We start from the raw sequence: 21798 nt of genomic DNA, 5'->3' as shown, positions 1-21798 counted from the left end.
CCAATTTGTAGCATTATTTCTTCTTTTTGTTTCTTGGTACTTGGATCTTTAGTCTTCTATGACACCCATGACCCTTGATTTATTTGCTGGTTTTGCTTTCCAAAGAGATTCTACATGCCAGTCAGTCTCATCTATAAAAGCCCTTTACTTTATGCATTTTTGTTGAAATTATCCTTCTCTTTAGAATCTATACTTAGGAGCACTGTAACTGTAAGCACATGACCTCAAGGCCTGCATAGTGCTAGCTAATTTTTATAGGTTCTCACAGAACTCTAGTAAGAATGTAGAATTTCCTTTATTTTCTTGCTTTGGTCAAACTTAGACATTTCTCCCAAAAGAATACTTCCAAATGCCTACCTGTATAATCCCACACACGAACCCTCCACTTTGGCCTCATCCACATTTATTCGTGCCTTTTAATTTAACAATCTATGAATCCTTGTTTTCTACTAACGTGCGACTCATCTCTTCATCGTAGGGGAGGCTGCCTTTACTGTGCTTCTAGGAAGTACCATTTAGGCTGGGTACATGGTGAGTCTTACGCAACATATTGAAGTATTCTTAGAGACAAGGAAAGCCTTTAAATATTGCGCCTATGTAATAAAGGCATGAATCTATTGCACACCTTGTTAAAACTAAATGGTACATTTTTCAAAAAGATGTTTGGATAAATTGTGATAAAACTTCAGAGAGATACCAATTTTTCCTGATCATTTAGAAACTATGTGAAAGTATGCCTTGCTTCTTACTCTAGGCAGACTATGGAATGACCTTGGAAGCTAAGTTGTGGAGCAGTTAAGGTGGGTAGCATTATCTCCATTTTACAGATTAGAACATGGATGATTTGAAATGTGGCTTCCATAAAGTCATTTTTATTAGTGACCATTGGGCCCAAACTTAGGTCTTAATGGTTCAATTTTTGTGCTCTTTACATACACTTTGGCATCCTTTTGTTTTTATACTGAAAATTGACCGAGCATTAATTATATTGCTTATATACATAATAGTACATTCCTATCAGATTTTTTTACCTGAAGTAATTTAAAATTACTTATTTCAAATCAACAAAAATCAGTTGTCACAAAATATAATCAATAATAACAAAAACAATAGGGCAGTATCAAATATCAAAAAGATCAAGGATTTTTAACTCCAAGCTCTGACACCTAAATTGTCAAATAAATTTGATGCTGTTATTTAAACTTTCTGAACTTCAGTTTCACAATCTTTAAAATGAGAGAAAGAGATAGAAAGGTTAATGACATAAATCTTGTTATTTGTGATAGGTGAATTTATAACATACAAAGTTCTTAGTATACTGAATAACAAATTTTTTAAAAATTCCTATTATATTTCTCCAGTAATTTGCATCAAACTTCATTATTTGAAAATGCTTTAAATGGTTAAAAAAAGCAAACTCTAAAAGTTATCTGGATAAAGGATAAAATGAAATCAATTTTATATGTACAATACAACCTCCAGTATACTCAACATGTTCCAATTTAATGATGTATCAGAATGTCAGAGTAACATTCTGAAAAAGAGATTGCTATCAGAAAACTGAAAGACAAGGTGTTTTGGTATTGTGAAGTATGGATAAATACTAGAAAGAATATATCAAAGAGAACAAAGAATAGGCATTTGAAGCTACAGTGGCCAACAACTGTTTATTTTGTTCAAATAATGCAAGCAACATTAGAGTAATATTATATATGTACTAATAGAAGTAAACAATATACCCTACTTTGGGTTTTCAATAATAAGAAAACCTAGCTCACATTACCTGAGGTAAATGTTTTAATACAGCAGCAAAGATATTAGTGATAAAATGTTTCACTTTTTGTAAAATGGTAGATTTGTGTGAATTTAGTCTCAATATACTCTTGCATATATATTAGCAGCATGCTTGTGAGTGCTGATTTTTTTCCCTTCAAAATTGGCCATGTATTTTAAATGACTGAGACAGCTACCTTACATTCAGCATTTATTATTAAATAATTATTTACAAACATTTAAATTATAATGATCATTCTTCAAATTAAGAGCTAACTTTAGATTAAAACCACATTACCACTGACTAGTTGATAAAATAGTTGGGCTTATTATTTCACTTAGTATTATCTTTATTTACTGATGGTAAATTTAAGACACAAAAAACAGTATGACTTTTCAAAGATCCTTGAAAAAAAATCATGGTCCAATCTCTCTCAGACTTAGTTCTTTGAATTGCCAAGTTAGTTTTTATTAATTCATCCTCTGATAAATTTCTGTTTAAAATCAATCAATGATAATAAAATCATAGTTTTTAGTCTATTACTTATGTTTCGTTGTTTCATGTTTATTTAAAATTTTATTTGGTTAGTACATGTTTGCAGCACATGAGGTTTACATTTATCTTAGGGAGTAGGTATATATATATATATATATATATATATATATATATATGTATACATATAGTGCTTGAATCTTTCTTCTTCTCCTTCCCTCATCCACTTCCCCCCCTCTGTCTCTAGATCCCCTTTCTCCATTTTCATTATTATTGTTATTATTTTTTGTTCATATTTATGACATACAATGTTTACATTCATTGTGGTATTTGGTTCATGTACATGACATATCTTAATTTTCTGCTTATAATTTTTCAGAAAACAAAGTTAGTAGCCTATAGATTTTTGCAGAGGTAGTTTTGACTAGAATTGTAACATTAGCTGAGGATCTTCTTAAGGGATTAAAAGCTATGAAATGTAATGAAAAGGATAGTTGTATGCTAAAACTATTTTTCAGTATTTTACTTCTGAATAATCACCAAAGCTTAGAACATGGTCACTATGCAATCATTATAATGTTTATATCCTTATAGGTTCACTAAACCCAGATAATGTTGAAAAGAAATATAATTGTCTCACTATGCTTTTGGCTTCGGAAAATCCTTTGAAAAAATATGGTAGATGCATTACTTAATATATTTAGGCAAATATCTTTCACATAATGTAAAATCTTGTAATTGAAATTCATCTTAATGCTTTTCAATGAAATACATAAAATAGACAATTCAGTGAGCTGATATGGATAAATCTTATGGGTAAGGTCAAATTTTTATCTGAAAAAGATGTATTTATTTCAAATTAATTACTGTGGAGCATAAAGTAAGGAAATATAGTGCAGGACACAAAATTAGCAGAAAAAGGATCTTGAGAAAAAAGATTGAAAAAATGAGTGAAAGATTCTAATTTTTATTGAAAAAGCTAGCCACTCACCCCAGAAGGGTGGCTCACTGACTCACAGGTGGTGCTTGATTGGACTAAATAGTTTCTGTAGTCATTTTAAAAATTGTGTCATGCATTTGAGACAAAGGGAATAAAATTTAGGCAAATATTGTATAGACATTGCAAGGTGGCAGTAAGTGACTGTATGTTTATCTTAATTTGAATCAGCCCTTACTAAACCTTGTGTTCCAAACTTCACTCCTGGGTCTTTCCTGAAGCACACCCTCTTGCCTCATTCCTTAGCTTTCTCTTTCTACTTACTCTAGGTTTTCCTTGAACTGTGTTATGCCTATTTGATTTGTAAGGGAGACAAGAGAGAAAATATAGTACAGAGCCGGGGAAAGCTATCTGGAGCTATTTTGTTCTTGGGCACTTTTCTGATTTTCTCTGAGCAGCACACCTCATGAAATGGTGAGGGTAGGCGGTAAGTAGATTGAGAGTTGCAGTGTATTTCCAGAGAAGTCGAAGGGCTATCTGAGCTTCCACAGAGAGGTGGCAGAGAAAACACCTGGCACCGCATACCCCTACATTGTGAGAAGGGCCCAGCTACTTTATTTAAAGGTGACAATCTCAGGCACAATCATAAGAATACAAATGTGGACATGATTAAAAGGAACTCAAAGATATATATTCTTTCATAAAGTCCCAGTTACCCCAGGAGCTGACATGTGGCAGGATCGTATCATATTTACTGGGAAAGTGATCTTGGCTTTCTTTCTCACCTCCGTCCCCACCAAGCAACCCTAAAGATTTTCTAACAGCAGATGCTAACACCTACGGCTAGAAAAATATCACAGCAGAGTCACGAGGTTGGTGTTAGATAAGAGAAATTTCTGTTTCTTCAAAAAGTTAAGATTGCTACTGTTTATTTTAGGATGTTTTGTAATTTTCTAGGCAAAAATCCAGCTATGCTATAAAACGAAACAGGATTTTTGGAAAAAAGCAAAACATAAGGAAATAAGACCCGTTAACTGTGACATATCAGAATCATGATCAGTGTATGGCAATGGAAAATAAGTTCCTGAAATGGCTGCAGCATTATGAATTTTTTTCCACTTAGTTTGTTGGTTAGGTATACAGTACAGTTACATTCACCATTGGGATCTTGTACCTGTACATGATGTATCTTGGTTCTTATTTTTTCCCCGTTCCCCTGCCCTCTCTTCACCCCCTCCACCGTTCCCTATTCACAGAGGCTTTGTTTCCATGTTTCTCCTTTTTTCATATTTTTTTCTTTTCACTTCTTTCCTTTCCCCTTCCCCTCCCACTTCCCTATTCCTTTATAAATACCGAATCGTTTCTCTGGTATGAAAAACTAAAAGTGTAAATAAGAATCAAAATGTATAATTGATATTGTGAAATAGGAACATTATGATTGTTTTGTTAGTGCTGCATTATGAAGTAGCACACGGGGTTTACCTTTCTAGTTCAGAACAGATTTAGATTAATTGACCTCTTAGGACAGTCATTCTCACATGGCATCAGTATAATTTGTTTTTTAATGAAAGGAATGTTTATGAGTGAATTTTAGTAAATGTAAAATTTAATAGGGAAATAGTAAAATCATAGAAAAATTAATTATAATGTTAAATATTACTTCAAATTTTTAAATGCTATAATAGAAGGTGTTAGAGGTTCAGAGTCAGAGAATACTGATTTTAAAACTCAATGAGTCAGGCCGGGGATTTAGCTCAGTGGTTCTGCTGCCTGCCTCGCAAGTGCAAGGTCCTGAGTTCGTTCCCCGGTACCAAACAAACAAACAAAATTCAATGGGTCTTTTTCTTCTGTGTGCCTCTGTTTATATGAATAGTAGGGATACTGATACCATAATTATTGTGAGTATTATATGAAATGATACAGGTGAAAACCTGGCATATGCATGGAATTTATTAAATGTTAGTTCTCACACACACATACACATATATATGTATATATATATTTTTCTGTTCTGACATTTAGTATTTTTTTATCCTAAAATGTTTCTTGGTAGCATTTGAAATGATTAGATCCAAACAATGAAATTATATGGATTTCCTCTGAAGACTTGGTTCTATTTGCCCATTCACTCATTCATTTCATGGTATCAGGGATTGAACCCACAGCCTTAGCCCTGAGCCTTTTTAAAATTTTGAGACAGAGTCTCACTAAGGTTTCCAGGCAGGACTTCAATGTCTGACCCTCTTGCCTTAGTCGTCTGGAGTGCTGGGGTAATAGGGATGTACCACCACACCTCTCTTAATTAAAAGGTAAAGGCTATGAAAATTGGCCCACTGTAATTTCTACAACTTGGAAGGGATACAGGTGATCTGGAATTTATTTAGCATAAATGAAAATATTAAAATTTTAGATAGTGGAATCTACTAGTTTTGTAAGAGAATTAAGGGCCTGTTCTCTATTTTTTGAGAGAGATGAGAAGCAATAAACATGGTATAAAAGACTGGAAATACTGGGAATAAGGAGATAAAACATTATTTAACTTTAGGAATTGATACTTTTTGAAGAATTTTAGAAAGTGTAGACCTACTATAGATTATTATGTAGGCAATGAAGGTTAGTTAGCAGGCAGTTCTGTTTTTCTTCCTAGCTATCACTTATAGGGTCCTACTGAGTTTCAAGACTGTGGCTCTAAAGTAAACCAATTTATGCTGTTACTTCTGCTTGAAAAGTGCACACTTGTATGAGACTACTGAGCACTTAATGATCTTTAAACCCCTGAAAAACAGTGACAGGTGGATGGGGAGCAATTTGGACTTTCAGGTCTGTGAGCTGGCTCAGGGTCCAACAGGGAGGAAAACCTGACCCATGGTCAGCAGTTCGTAGTGCTCATTTACAGAGTGTTTCCAGGTAGAAGAGTCTCACTATATTATCCTTAAGATTTTTCTTTCACCTTTGATCTTATGATATGGTCAGATATTTTAATACAATGAAATCACATCATTTCCTTTTTTTTTGGTACCGAGGATCGAACTCGGGACCTTGCGCTTGCGAGGCAGGCAGCGGAACCACTGAGCTAAATCCCCGGCCTACTTCATTTCCTTTTTAACAGAATGGCTTGAGACCAAAGTCTACTAAAAAAGCAGACTGAAGAAAAAAATCAAAGAAAATCCTTAAGAAAACAATCTAGCAACATTCATACATAGAAGAATTCTGAATTTCAACTCTTGAATAGATTTTGATCATTGGATGAGGAATGTGGGGTCAATAAAATAGAACAAGATTTAAGAGCTGCAAGAATGGATTCAGCCACCTAAGAAGTTCAGTCCTGGGAAAGGTGAGATGCGCAATGCTTTACACCTGTCATGGCACAAGATGTGTGGTCTCAGTTTAGAAAGACAGGATTACCTGAGCACAACAGAGCTTTGTCTTACAGTCCATGTTAACCAGCCCAGAGTTACTGAAGCATGGGAAGTTGCGGTCACATTCTGAGTATTAGGACGTATTTGAAAATACTTGCTATTACAGGCATTGTGAGTCCATGAATCCGAATTTCTTATTAAAGTATCATATGACATAATCAACTTTCTTGGCACTTGTAGGCCTCTGATGATTCTGTTTCTGAAAACATTTTGGGGTGTGCGTGTGCAAAAATCCATCCTCTGACAGAAGACTTCTGTAATATTATGAGTACCTGTATTATTAAGGGCTAGAAATTCTTTTCTTTTACCATTGTCTTATTTTATATGTCTGATTTAAACTTTAAGCCTAAAGGTGTCAGACTGTGCTAAGTTCAGAATATGCAATAATAAATTCAGTTTAACATCATGTATTGTATTTGTAACATCATTTGTGAATGTAATTTCACCTTATTTTAAGTTTAGATCTCTGAATTATATTTTCTTGTAGGCATGTGAATATTGACTCAAGACATTCATACAAAAGAAAAATGTTGTCATTTAACAGAAAAATAAAATGATTTGATGGCTACAAGGAAAAGGATGAAAAGAAAACTCAATTCAAATGGTGAAATTCATTTATGCTGAACATTTCATTAGTTTTATGTGAAAGAAGCTTCAGTTTTTAAGTTATATTCTCCCTTTCTTGATCATAAAACTTCAATCATTTTTCTCATCCATTTCTATCCAAATTTCTCAGAGCTCTACCTTTACAAGTCACTTCTTTTCATTTTTTCTTCTTGTCCTCATTTATACACAAATATTTAAGTTGTTTCCTTAGCACATACAATTTTTATTCAGGCTTTTTCATTATGAATTTTTATACATTACTTCATGAACTCTTCTAATTGTTCCAAATTATTAAAATGTAAGTAAATAAACATTCATATCCATTTACTCACACTCAGCTGATCTGACCACAGATGATTGTATCTCTTTCTCTCTTCACAAGAGGTAACCTCTACACAAAAATTAGTATAAAATTTCAAAACACTATGTAAATAATAGTTTTTAAGATAGGATCCTAATGGTACAGACCAACAAAATTAAAAGAGAGAAATAGAATTTTATCCAGGTGGTGCACACTTGTAATCCCAGCACTTAGGAGGCTGAGGCTGGAGGATCACTGAGTTCGAGGCCAGTCTGAACTACATAGTGAGACCCTGTCTCAAAAAACAAACAAAACAGCCACAAAAAACAAAACAAAACAAAAAAAGAAATAGGATTTTATTTAAGAAGCTTTTGTACAGAAAAGGAAATAATTAACAGAATTAAGAGACAACCTACAGAATGGGACAAAATATTTGCAAACTATTCATCTGATATGCAGTTAATATCCAAAATACATAAAGAACTCAAAAAGCTGAACACCAAGCTCCCCAAACAAAACCCCCAAAGTGATCCAATTAAAAATGAGCTGAAGACTCAAAAAAGACATAAATGGTAAACAAGTATCTGAAAAAAATGCTAAGTTTTAATAATCAGGGAAATGCAAATAAACCACAATGAGTTATTATCAAACCCATAAAAATGGCTATTATAAAAAAGAAAACAACAAATGTGTTGAGCATGTGGAGAAAGGGGAACTTTTACACACTGTTGGATCGTTGGTGGGGCCATAAATTAGTATAGTGTTATGAAAAATGGCATGAAGATTCCTCAAAAAGCTAAAATTAGGGGGCTGGGGATGTAGCTCAGCAGTACAGCACATGCCTGGCAAGCATGAAGTCCTGAGTTCAATCCCTGGTATTAAAAAAAAAAGCCAAGAAAATATTGGGGGCGAGGATTTAGCTCAGTGGTTCCACTGCCTGCCTCACAAGTGCAAGGTTCTGAGTTTGATCCCTGGTACCAAAAAAAAAAAAAAAAAAAGCTAAAATTAGAACTATCATATAATCCAGCATTCCATTACGAAGTATATAGCCAAAGGAGATGAAAACATTATACCAAAATGATACTCGGACTCCTGTTTATTGCAGCAAGACTGATTCACAATAGTTAAAATGGATAGCCAACCTAGCTGCCATTAATGGATAAGTGGATAAAGATAGCTCAGTCAAGAAAAGAAGGAAATCCTGTTATTTGCAGCAATGTGGAAGGAATTGGAGATTATTAGGTCTGACAAAATAAGCCAGACTCAGAAAGACAAGTACCACATTCTCACTAATTTGTGAAAATGAGGAAGTTGATTTCATAGAAAAATAGAATGAATAGTGGTCACTTAAGACAGGGAAGGACAAGAGGGAGAGAGAAAGGAAGAAATTCCCTATGGGGTTCCAAGACATATTTTGAAGAGGAGGAATTAGTTCTGGCTTTCCTACTAAAGAAACAATAGTAAGGTAACTATTGATTAAAACAATATATTGCATGTATTTCAAAATGGCTAGAAGAATATGAAATTCCCAACATGTAAAAATGATTAATATTAGAAGAAATGGAAATGGCCTATTACCTTGATTATTATACACTGTGTATTTGTATCAAGTTACCATCATTCCTCACAAAGATGTACAAATATTATGTCTCAATAAAAGAAAAGAACAACAAAAAACTATCCATTTTCCATGCTCTTGCTGCATATAGTTATCTTCTTAGGAACATTTTAACATTAACTTTTTATTCCTAAGTAACCCTTAGCACACATCACAGTAAAATCTTAGTTCTTTGAACTTTCATATGATTTAGTCAAAATCACTGCAAAACCCCAGGAGAGTGGCAAATTCACATGGTTTCCCTCTTAATTTACCAAAAATCATCTCATATGCCCGGAAATCCATTCTGATGTGTTCTGTGTTAGCTTAGGACCCACGCTTTCTATCCTTCCAAAGCCAATCATAGTTTAAGAAAGCGATGCTCTGCAGATGGTTTCTCCTCTCTACCTAATGGTCCTTTGATTTCAGGTGGAATCTGACAGGATGCTAAGTCAGAGAAACAAAAGAAAAGAAATATGAAACCCTGCCTTCAAACACTGTCACAATCATTTTGAAATGAAACAAATCAGGTTATTATTGTGTAAGCTACAGGGATATGTAAAATAAAGGTGCACTTTAAATTGACTTTCTTCTGCAAATGAGCTATCTCTTTTATTTTCATTGTGAAAACAAAGTAATCTCTTTTTACATTAACTGCTTAATTTTGCTTCCTCATCTAAGGAGTTGATCTTTTTCTCCTTTTATTAGTCTTGCTTTTTGGGATATAAAATGCTGACAATCAGAAAGACTCGGATATTATAAAGTATTTGAGTTAATGTATACTGTCCTTCTAACCCAGCATTATCAGAGCAGATATGGACACAAACATCCATTTCTAAAAGAATATGAGGTTAATAGCCAGATGCTTTTCTTTCTTTTTTGATTCACTTAAGAGTAATGTTAGAGTGGGAAGATGGTGACAGATTCCTCATTTCTGTTTGTTCTGCACTGCAAGTGTGGCTTCATTGAAGTAACCACTGGCAAGATGATCAACAGATTTAGTTAGTACCAGTTATGAGACCAACACATATTTAACCTCAACTCATGACTGCTAAACATCCAAATTAAGCTTCCAGTAATCAAACTCATTGATTTACAGTATTAAAGGATATGTGTTGATTATTTTTCCACATGTCAATTAATATCATCTTTATCTACAAGTCTGAATGTGAGTTAGTGTCTTATTATAACACCTAATATGTTTTTTTCAGTTTTAGATAAAACTAAATTTATCTCTTAGGGCTAAACTCAACAAAATCATCTTTGGTGCTGTAAATCCTCAAGGTCATTTATCATGGTCATAATCACAGAGAGATTCTCCTAGGAAGTTGCTGGATACAATTTTGTTAGTAATATGATCTCTACTGGAACTAAAGTTTACATTAGCAGCTTTGATTTGAGATTTCCTAAAGTTAATTTAAATGTGAATCATGAAATACATAGAGAAAAATTACTTATCCACATGTTGTATAAATACATTTTGTAATATTGTCCATCAGAGTTAAATTCAAGTGTAGGACAAACAAATGGGAAATGTGGACTAATTGATTTGGGTAGGCTGTATTTTCCTTTTGCACCAGACAGAATAAGTGTCAATAAATTTTTAGAAGGATTCCTACTATTACTAAATTTTAGAAGGATATTATTTTATAGTATTGTTTATCTCTTGATAACACTATTATTAATAGTAGTGTTTATCTTTTCATCAAAAAATACTTTGGGTGATTAAACAACCCTTAAAGATCTTGGAAATATAGCATGAGAAAATGTGTATTTTCATCACTGGACTTAATAAAAATATTCAGTAGAACTTGTAAGTTTGGCACAAATAATTCAGAAATCACCAGGGTTAGCAGAACATTTATGCTTGAGAGGGTAATGGTTTGATAATTGAAATCCATTCTCAAGCAAACACAATGACAAAGGATTAAAAAAATACTCTCCTGGATATATTAAAATCAGTCTGCAACTTTAACATTTTATAGGACAACAAAGTCTTAAATTCCTTTTTTGGGCTCCAATTTTCAACACTGAATGGATGTGAATTGCAATATTTAGCGGCAATTAAATACACCTGTGCTCTTAAAAATTTGAGCTGCAAGTATTTTTTCTTTTTTTTTTTTTGTACCAGGGATTGAACTCTGGTCCTTGAGCTTGCAAGGCAGCAGAACCACTGAGCTAAACCCTGGCCAGAGCTGCAAGTATTATTAAGGCAAATGTGTGCCACAGGCAAAATTTGTTATGTAGCCTCTCTCACTGTCTGCATGATCACGTTATGGAAAGACACACCAATAGTCTGTTTTTAGCTTTAACTGGAATCTATGCTGTAATGAAAATTGTGCCCATTTTCAGTACCAGAAAGGGGTGGCAGAGCAGACCATTCTGATTCTTTGGTATGACCTTTTCTTCCCACAGCTCTCAGAACCAAGAAAGCCTCTATTCATTTTGTACTTTGGCCTTATATCTTAACCATCTGAAATAGTTAAATGCTTTATGTTGCTTGTATTTGCCAGGATCAATTTACATTTTTAAATTGCCTGTGTCAGGGTTAGTTAGATTATGCAGCAGTAATAAAACACTCCAAAATGTCTGGGGCTTCCCACAAGTCTAAAAGTCTACTGTCGTGGTTGATACAGCAGGGAACCGCCAAAGTTGTTGGTTTCTGTTCCTAAAGGAAGGGTGAGTTTTGAACAGTCTTATATCTATAATCAAATGCACTTGTCCACAAGTGGTACATAACATATCCATCACAATTTACCTACCCAAACTAATGACAGAGCTCCACCCATGAGAGGATAAGGAAGTGCAATTGTGTCTTGTACCTTGAAGAAGGGATAGTCAGAAATACTTCTTGAACAATACTAATAAGCATTACATTAGCATGCAGTGACAGTCCTGTTACTTGAAGTAAATATCCTAAGTAGGATAATGATTTGATTATAATAATACTGAAAATCATTGAACATTTCCAATGTATCAGCTATTGTTTTATTTTTATATGTTTATGTATTTAATCTGTATAATAATCTTAGAATGTGAGTACTGCTATTATTGTAATTTTTGTCATTTTCATTTTTCTAATGAAAAACTGAGACTTTTCTGTCTTGGGATCATCTAGAAGTTTAATATCGGAGTCATGATTTTAACTTAAGTACTTTAGCTGTGAAATTTACATTCTTAACTACCATGTCATAGATACCTAATACTTTAACTTTTCAAATATACATATATATAGCTACATATCTATCTTTCTATTATGTTAAGAAAAAATAAATGTATGTAAATACTGTAACATTGTTGGTGAAAAAGAAAAACTTCATTAGAAGATATTTATCAGTTACTATTTTGAAGTGAGCTTATTAGCCAAATTTTGAATCAATTTTCCCAAAGTGACATTTTTTTCTTTATTGTACAGAAGAGCAAAGTAAATATTAAAAACTACCAAGCCTAAGGCCTCAGTCATAAACAGCTTGTGCTATACTCACTTGGAGGTGACATAAGATTGAATGAATATGCTTCTTACCATCCATGGAAAGAAGCAGAGCAAGTATTTATAGCCCAGAGCTATTTGCTTGGTGGGTGCCTGAATTCTATACATAGAGAAACCTCAGGCAATGCATTCAGAGGGTGACTGCAGATAGCTATTGCCCACCAAAAGTACCCTTACTACATCCAACTTACTCTTTGTTGGAAGACTATTTTCATACCAGAGCTTTTTAACTAAGTGAGGGGACATTGAGACTCAGTGATTCTAGAAACTTATTACACTAAAATTTTTATTTTTCTCTTATCTGAGGAAATTCTGTTTTTCTGGGGGGAAATATACATATTTATTCCTTCTGAATTTCGATTTTTGAATTTTAATTGAAATTTTCTTTTTATCAAGTTCATGTCTGTTGCTTGATAAAACCACACTGACTCCTTCTTAGGAAACCACTGCTTCCTTGTTTGTAATCATGGTAATTTAAATGTTATTAATTCTGTTTTCTCTTTTTTAAGGAGGGGGTAAGTTGCAGCTCTGGTGAATGAGTACATTTTGTTCCCTAGAGCATAATGAGAGATGCATGGGTGGGCACGTGGGGCAAGTCAGAGCATTAAAACTCAGACTTGGGACTGCTGGGACAAATGCTGGATCTAGAAAAAGAAACAGAAGAGCAGAGATTTTTCTGTCATCTTTACTGATCTATCCCCACATCGATTACAATACTGTCACACAGTAAACACTCAATATATTGAGTGAATGAATGGAAAATATATTTTATTAATGGAAGAATGAAATATTTTATGCTGTGCTGCTGTGCTGATTTCATGGAAGCCTTGAGCTGCCAAGCAAACAGTGTGTGGGGAACTGCTCCTCCTGAGAAAAGTCAAACCTACAGAAATCCAAGACAAGAGACAGGGAAAAACTGAACTCTGTATCATTTTAGCCTCAGAACCTATCCATGAGGAAGCCAGGTCAGGTAATTCTTAGTTCTAAGAACCCCAATTTTTCCCTTATCACTTAATCAAGTTGGAGTTGGATTTTAATAAAAGAATACGAATTTATAGATCAGCCATTTTATTATTTGAAGACGCTTCTAACTCTGAGCTGTTGTGAAAGAATGCCCCAAATGGTATCATCCTAAAATCACTGGCTTGAACATTTCATTCACAAATATTTTCTTATTTTTTTAAAAAATATTTTCTTATTGCTGCTATACTGCAGCAACAAAAACCTCTTCTGAGGTATATCAATATTGTACATGAGAATTACTTTCAAATTTAAAATATCTTAAATGGTCTGCTCTTCCTAGGCTCAAGAAAAGCTGACATCGGAGGGTGATTCTATTTCAGTGAGTGATTTAAGGAGGTGTGGATGGGAGGGTGAGGAATATATTTAATACTCGGATTTTTTTTTTTAATAGAAACTTCATAGGAGTAAGAGCTAGGAACTCTATTGTACTGAGAGGTACTTCATACGAGAAGGCAGACATTCTCAACAGTGGGCCTTGATTTTCTAGCAGGGCTTGTAGGAGTGTTCAGCTTTTGTCTTGAATTCTCCTTTTACTTACACAGTAGCATCTTTTTCTCTTTTACAGATTTGTATCCCTCTAACTTTGGGCAAGTTGGTTTCTCTAAAATGGAAATAATGTTAATACACATTGTACAGGATTGGATAAAGATGAAATAAGGTGATTCAGGAAAAGCACTAACAGATACTAAATTAAAAATTATTACAGTTTCATGGTCCAGATCTCAATTTGTTTCTTATATGAGGGCTTTAAGTAGTTTCAGGTTTCTAAATTTGCCTTACTCCAATTTGGAGATTCATTTCTAGTTATTTGAACTTCAAAACCTTGATCTTTTACATACCATTCTAGTTTTAAAAAAATTTTAGCCCATTTAATTTTTTTTTTTTATTGAGCTTGTGGGTACATTATAGGTATACAATATGGTGACATTCATCATTGGGAATTTGTACATTTACATGATATATCTTGGTTCTTATTTTTTCCCCATTCCCCTGCCCTCTCTTCAACCCTTCCACCCCTTCTTATTCACAAAGACTTTGTTTCCATGTTTTCCTTTTCTCTTATTTTTTTCCTTTCCCTTCTTCCCTTTCCCCTGCCCTTCCTAGTTCCCCTTCCCCTTTATACCTTTTCTTCAGTATTTACACGTGTCCTATTTCACTTAAGAGTATGGCCTCAATGTGCATCCATTTAGCTATAAATATCTCTAGTTTCTCATTCTTTATGGCTGAGTAGTACTCCATTTTATAAAAAAACTACATCTTTTTTATCCAGTCTCCAGTTGACTAATTTCTGTAATGGGGATTTATTTTCCTAAACTGTTGTTGGAATAAAAAGCCTTATGTCTAGTTTCTCCAAGATTGAGTATCTAGCCTTTCCTTGTTAATTTATCCAAGGGAGAAACAGCAACCACATGGCTGAATTGACTGCCTCATTACCTGCCTAGATATCTCAAAATTATCAGGCTCTCAGTTTTACTTCCTTCCTGGAGGCATTAAACATTACCTCGGTCTCAAAGTGTTGCCATCTGCCTAACAAAAGATCTTGTTGGTCTTTCTCTGTATGATTGGGTAGCTAGTCACTTCTCATAGTGGTATATGTCCTCCAGGCTGAGACTTCTAACTTATTTCTTTCTCTTTTCTACAACTGCTACTTTTTTTTTTTTTGGTACCAGGGATCGAACTTGGGTCCTTGCGCTTGCGAGGCAGGCAACAGAGCCACTGAGCTAAATCCCTGGCCCTCTTTCTCTTTTCTAAGTGCTGCAGCTAATGTTTCCAGAACTACATTGAATAGGAGTGGTGATAGTGAGCATCTTTGCTCTGCTTAATTCTTGATGAGGTTATTTGTTTTCTTTTTGCAGAGATGTTTGAGTTCTTCATGTATTTTGAATATTAATTACTTATCAGCTATATCACTTGTAAATATTTTTTCAATGAATAGGTTGTCTTTTTACTCTTGTTTTTTTTTTTTTTTTTTTTGATGTGCAGAGGCTTTCCATTTTTATGTAATACTATATATCTCTTTGTTTTTGTTGCCTGTACTTTTGGGGCCAAACCTAAAAATCACTACCCAGACCAAAGTCTAGGGCAAAGTCTAGTTTTTTTCTCCATGTTTTCTTCTGGTAGTTTTACAATTTCATGTCTTATGATTGTCTTTAATCCATTTTGAATTAATTTTTGTGTATGAGATGGGAGTCCAATCTTATTCTTTTACATATTGTTATCCAGCTTTCCCAGTGCTGCTTAATGGAAAGACTGCCCTTTTCCCACTGTGTATTCTGGACACCTTTATGAAAAATCAGTTGACCATAGGTAAATGCATGTATTCTATTCTATTCTGGGATCTCTATTCCAATTCCTTAGTCAATGTGTGTATATTTATGACAGTATCATGTTGTTTTCATTACTGCAACCTTGTAATTTTTTTGAAATCAAGTAGTGTTGTGTCTTTATCTTTGTTTTTTTTTTTGTTGTTGTTTTTTGCTTATGATAGCTTTAGTACTCAGGGATTTTGTTGTTTAGTATGAATTTTAAGAATATGTATATATATACATATATAATCATTTTGAAATTTTGATAGAAGTTCTATTGAATTTGTAGATAACTTTGGATAGTGTGGATATTTTTAACAATATTAACTCTACTCCATTGTATTAGTCATCTTTTTGTTCCTGGGACAAAATATCTGACAACTAGGATAGGTTTATTTTGGCTCCCATTTTCAGAGGTATCAATTTATGGTCAGCTAGCCCCAAGACAAAAACAGTATGGTGGAAGAGCACAATGAGAAAAAGCTGCTCATCCCATGCTATTCAGATAGCAAAGAGAGAGTGGAGGAGAGCTGAGAGAGAGGAAGGGGCTGAGGACAAGAATGCAGCCTTCCCGTCCATGTCCCCAGTGAGTACCCTCTTCCCATCAGGCTCCACCTCAATCCATTGATAAGTAAGTACCTCATGATCTCACTACCTCCTAAAAGCTCAACATCTGAACATGGGGGACTTTTGGAGACATTTTAGATCTAAACCATAGTATCCATGAAAGCAGAGAGCTTTTCATTTATTTGTGTCATCATGTTTTATAGAGTTCGGTGTACATATATTTATCTGCTTGGTTAAACTTATTCCTAACTACCTTAATATTTATTGCTATTATACATGGATTAGTTCTCTTGATTTCTTTTTTGAAGAGTTGGTTGTTAGCATAGCGAAGCACTAGTTATTTTTTCTCTTCTTGATGTGTTTATTTTCCCCTTTCACAAATGTGTGGTGCAACAGAAGTTCTCCATCAACTACCCAATCCAATCTTTCCCTCGAATGATTCTTATTCCTTTTTTTTTTTGGTATCAAGGATCGAGCTTGGGACTTTGCACTTGTAAGACAAGCACCGGAACAACTGAGCTAAATCCCCGGCCCTATTCCTAGTTCTTTTTTTCCTTAAATTCTTTTATTGATACATTTTAGGTATACAGTACATTTACATTTATCAATGGGTACTTGTACCTTTACATGATATATCTTGGTTCTTATTTTTTCCCTATTTCCTGTCCTCCCTTCTCTCCCTCCACCCTTCCCTATTTACAAAGACTTTCTAGTTCTTTAAAAGAATGTATTTCACTAATCTTGTATTCTTGATCCATCTCACTCATCCCACATATTAAATCTTTCCTTTTGGATATTAAAATAATGTTCTTAGTTTTCCATTAATGGAGGGTTCACTTTAAGTATTTTCTCAGACATGTCATTGGTTTACACCAATGTTTATGTGACCAGTTCATTTGCTTCCGTGTGATAGTTTAGATTAAAATGAACTATGATGATCACTGAGTGAAATAGTCTTATTTTGGCTTCAGTGAACTTTGAAAATTCTGTCCTTTGTTTTTTTTGAATAGTAGGATCTTTATTGACCATCATTTCTCAAAACTCCTCTCAAGATGTACTTCCTCAAGAGAAACATTTTCATATTCCAAGATGGGTGTTACTACTTTTCCACTGTGTGCTTCTGCACTGTGCAGATTCCTATAATTTTACTAATGTTGCCTGTGCTTTTTGGACTTCTGCTTTGGAAAGTGTTCTTCAGCAGTTTGAATGTGTTTGTTTTGCCCTTTTTTTGTATAATTGTGAGCCTTCTGAGTATCTATGTCTATCTGCTCTAAGCATCTATTGCGTTGTAACGCCTCTACTCCCATAGTTGTATATTCTAATTGTTTAGTACATAGCAGGCATTCATTAAATGTTGAGTGATCTATTGCCAATGTGTAGGTGCTTGTAAAACAATCCGTCATGTACAAAAAATGAGTATTTTTAATTTTTCAATTGTTCATGGGATATTGAAAACCCTAGTGTCTTTATTAATTCTTCATAAATTATCTCTCTCATAGCAAAGAGTAATGAATCATTGGTTTTGCTTATGCATTAATAACTGCATTTTACCCTGTGTATCCCAGCAATAGTATTTAGTTCTAGGCCAAAAATACTTAAAAACATTATAAGATCTAATTTACCTAAAAAGCCATCCCTCATAAATTTTACTTATTAGATGATTTATACCTTTTCTTATCAGTGAATTAACAGTGCTGGTAAGTGGAAGAAATGAGACCGTATTTTTCCACATAAGTCTATGAAGATACCTGATCACCCTTGGCTTTTGAATATCCTCCCTGAAGTCTGAGTATCTATTCTATTAAAACCATGTGCTAGCATGTAAAAGGAGATCAACTACTCACTAAATTAAAAGACCTTCACTTTCCCTGACCTCTATGATACTTGGAATTGGAGACAGATTTAAGAATTTTAAGTGAAAGTAAAATCCTTCCTCCTTTGAAACTCTTATTCAATGACTTCTTTGCAACTGTTCTTCAGTTCTTTAATTTTATTCTTAAAATGCCCCCAACAAATAAATCAGCTGTACCATTACACCGAACCCTTATATTGTAGATATTGAGTTAGATGATTGTAATGAAAGGAACTAAGGCCTTCTCTCAATCTTCTGGGAACTCACAGTAGTTGAGACAATAGACAATTGATTATAATGCTAGGTAAAATTAGTGATGGTTGCCTCAGAGAATACAATGGCATGAATTAGTCCTCCAAAACTTAAGTGCTGCAACTCATTTACCAGTGTGGTAGGATGAAGAAGTGAGGCCTTTGGGGTGATTTAATCACGAGGGCTCTTCCTTGGTGAATGAGATTAATGACTTATAAGAGAGGCTTCTTAAAACATTCACCTGTTTTGCCCATCTCCTTTCCATCGTGTGAGGACAGTGCCAAAAGCACCTTTATGGAAGAAAAGACTGGACATTCCCCACATAGCAAAGCTGCAGGTGCCTTGATCTTTCAAACCTCCATAACTGTGAACAATAAATTAATTGTTCTTATAAATTCTCCTATCTCAAGTATTTTGTTACAGCAGGAGGAATGGCATAGGGCATCGGCAAAGGTAAAAAATAATAATGTGGAAATCTAGAGAAACAAGAGAAACATCAGAATCACCTTACGAAGATGGTTTCATGAAAGAAGTGCAAGTGCAAAATTCATGCATTCAGAGCTGAAGGGAGGCAGGGAGGCAATGGAATAAAAAAAATAGAAGTAAAAATAACTACCAGGTTGGAAAGGGAAGCAGTGTCTTTCACAAAGAATTCTTAGCAGAACTGGCCACTAATATGCCTGCTGGTCTTTATAATCTAGCTTTCATTCAGTCTTGCATAATTTCCGTAAAATATCATTTTTATCCTATGCTTAAATCCTAGTAAAAATCTTCCATTACTATTTTTAAGTATGATAAATAATCTGCCTTTAATTGTATAAAAACTTTATGACTGAATACTAGACATATTCTACACTATGGTATAGGAACTGATTTTCTACAACTACAGTGATTTTTCTACATTTCTCAATTCTGGCACATTCAGGTCATGTTTGTGCATTTGTTGGTGTGTTTCTTTTCCTGAAGAAAAATAGATCTTTGTTAGTTTACTTGTGTATATCCTTACTTTTCATGAAATCTTCTATTCTGTCAAACACATCCAAAACTGAAAGAATCATGTGTTATATTTACTGGCATCTGACCTATGCCTATGTTGCTATGTTGAAATTATGTTGAATTTAATTAGACAGTGAAAAAGAGATTGAGAAATTTCTCAGTTGTTCCTCAAAAAAGCTGGTGTTAGTAAGAAATGGCAGAATTGCAAGATTATTTTCTGTTTTCTTCTTTTGGCTAAAATTCCTTGTGTTTAAATTTTGATTCACATGAATGTTACCTTTCATAAAATTCTGCACAAAAATATAATGTTCCATTTATGAAATTAAAGCACAGAGAGATGTTATTTACTTATATTTGAGTCTCCAAGTAATGGGCAAGGTGGTATTTTTTAAAGCATGGCTTCTACATAGAGATATGACAATTTCAGAGTCATTCCTTAGGGAAGAAATCTCATCACTCATAATAGATCTTGCAGTCATAATAGCTGTCACTCCAGTGGAAACAACTCCCAGGAACTGCATTTACTTGCTGTAACTGCCTCCTACTTCATCAGACTAAGATTTAGAGTAACTTTTAAAATGCCTTTTCCATTCTCACCAGAGAAGAAAAGAAACTAAAGAGAGAAATCAGTTTAGAAAAAATTTTTATTCAAAAGTAAAACTAGAAGTTCACTTTCACTATTTCCACAAGTACTGCAGTAAAATGTATGGAAATTTAGAGGGAAAATTAATATTGTGTATATTCTTTTAACTGTAGGGTCCAATGTTGATGTTTTCTGCCCAAGGACAGAGGGATAAAAGCTTCTACAAAGAGAGAAAAAGTGCAAAAGAACTATAAAGGAAATCATGTGGAAAGTTCTTGAGAATCGAGGTTTCCAAATAGAAAAAAGCTTTACCAAACTTATAATATGCAAAGTCAGTGATGCTGCGAAAAGTACTAAAAAGGGCACTGGTAATTTTAGGCCTGGAAAGAGCATAGAATGCTGCTAATTATCAACATGTAGCCCTCACTGCAGTACTTTAAAGGGCCGAGAATGGAATCAGGATGGATTGATCAATTGTTTTAACACATTTGAGAATATGGTGTGTAAACCTGGGTAAATGTAAAATCAATTGTTTTTACCTTACGATAGAATATACAGAATTATGCTTTTATGTCATCACATTTGTACCACATTATAAGTGTTATTAGGTGTAATTTTACCACCCACATCCTTGCCCTGCATTCCTCATTTCCTACTTCTCCTTTTGCTTTCCTCTCTTCTTTGCATGCTAACTACATTTTTAGTGTTGCTTTTCCCTACTTTGATGGCCTGTTAACTTTTTTTTTCATTTATGAGATAAGGAGAAATTTGAAATTAACATTTCAGTTAAAGTCATTAGAAGCAAACAGTCTGCAGGGTGGGGGTGTGAAGGGTGCTTTAGGTTTAGAGAACTCCTGCTTGTGGGTAACTGTGGGGGGCCTTGGCCCCCCCCGCTGGAATTCTTGAGTGCCTATTACGGACATGCCCGGGCTTGTTGCAGATCTACCCGGCAACAAGGAAGTAGCCCCAGTGCCCTCCCCTTGCTCCTCCCCTCTCGCTCTACGGTATATATGTTGTAGCAGCTCCTGCAATAAACGAGACTTGATCAGAAACCTGTCTTGTCTCCATCTCTCGTGTCCCCTGTCCCCTCTCATCCTCGCTCCCCCTCTAGGGTCTCCGTTGACTTACCCGCGGGCCGGGACAAGTGGCGCCCAACGTGGGGCCAGAGAACGGGGGATCCAGTGAAGGACGCTGCTCAGGGGCCCTAAGATTAAGATTGAGGAACAAAGAGCACACTCGACACAGGAGAGGCTTGCAATTGACGTAGACCTGCCGTCTTTTTCGCACCTCGGTAAGTTGAGCAGCGATTATGGGACAGGGCATTAATCAGCACGAATTGTTTGTGCAAGGTCTCAAGGAGACATTACAGGCACGAGGGGTAAAGGTTACAGTCAAACAATTGCTGAAATTTTTTGATTATATTAAAGATCTCTGTCCCTGGTTCCCTGCTGAGGGAACCATTGACGAAAAGAGATGGAAAAGGGTAGGGGAAGCTCTTCAGGATTACTATGCCGCTTGCTTGTTCGCCATACAGGGTTACAAGGTCAAACAGTTTTTGTCGCACCGCCCAGGCAACAAATGTTTCCGGTGCGAGGTGCGAGAC

General features: G+C 34.7%; 1 protein-coding gene across 15 annotated transcripts in view; it reads right to left on the bottom strand.

The window, feature by feature from the left end:
- Syt1 (synaptotagmin 1) overlaps positions 1-21798 on the bottom strand; it is a 531406-nt gene that overhangs the window by 159356 nt on the left and 350252 nt on the right. The gene's annotated exons all lie outside the window — the stretch shown is intronic.

The sequence above is a fragment of the Heterocephalus glaber genome, unplaced genomic scaffold, assembly GCF_053883595.1.
Source record: "Heterocephalus glaber isolate CG9 unplaced genomic scaffold, H.glaber_assembly_v1.0 deba00001571, whole genome shotgun sequence".
Taxonomy (NCBI): domain Eukaryota; kingdom Metazoa; phylum Chordata; class Mammalia; order Rodentia; family Bathyergidae; genus Heterocephalus; species Heterocephalus glaber.
This window is presented reverse-complemented; position numbering and strand designations above follow the sequence as displayed.